Raw genomic sequence first — 619 nt, forward strand, 5'->3', positions numbered from 1 at the left:
TCGACCGGCCACGGTCGAAACAGGATCTTATTCATCGGCAGGGGTCTAGCACACAGCAAAACGGAGGAAATGGACTTCTGTTGGACCACCTACGGTCGAAACGGGGTCCTGTTGATCGGGGGGTGTGGCGTACCACAAAGCGGAGGAAATAGACTTGTGTTGGAGCGCTACGGTCGAAACGGGGGTCCTGTTCATCGGGAGGGGTGTGGCGTACCGCAAAACGGGACTCCGCGAGATACTGTTCATCTCTACCGTCGACCTCCTCCAGCCTCCACGGGCTACTGTTCATCCACCGTCAACCTCCTCCAGCCTCCACCTACGACTGTTCATCCACGGGCTCCTGTTCATCCAGCCTCCACCGCGCGCTCCTCCACCGACTACTGTTCAACCAGCCCTCTCCACGGGGTCCTGTTCAACCACCCCTCCACGGGCTATTATTCATCCAGCCCTCCACCGACTACTGTTCAACCAGCCCTCCATGGGGTCCTGTTCATCCAGCCCTCCACGGGGTCTTGTTCATCCACCTCCCAACTGGCTCAATCGATTGGGGTCATGTTCATCCAGCGGCAACACCACGGGGACCTGTTCATCCAACCCCCCACTGGGAACTGTTCATCCA

Source organism: Triticum aestivum, chromosome 3B (genome assembly GCF_018294505.1).
Source record: "Triticum aestivum cultivar Chinese Spring chromosome 3B, IWGSC CS RefSeq v2.1, whole genome shotgun sequence".
Taxonomy (NCBI): domain Eukaryota; kingdom Viridiplantae; phylum Streptophyta; class Magnoliopsida; order Poales; family Poaceae; genus Triticum; species Triticum aestivum.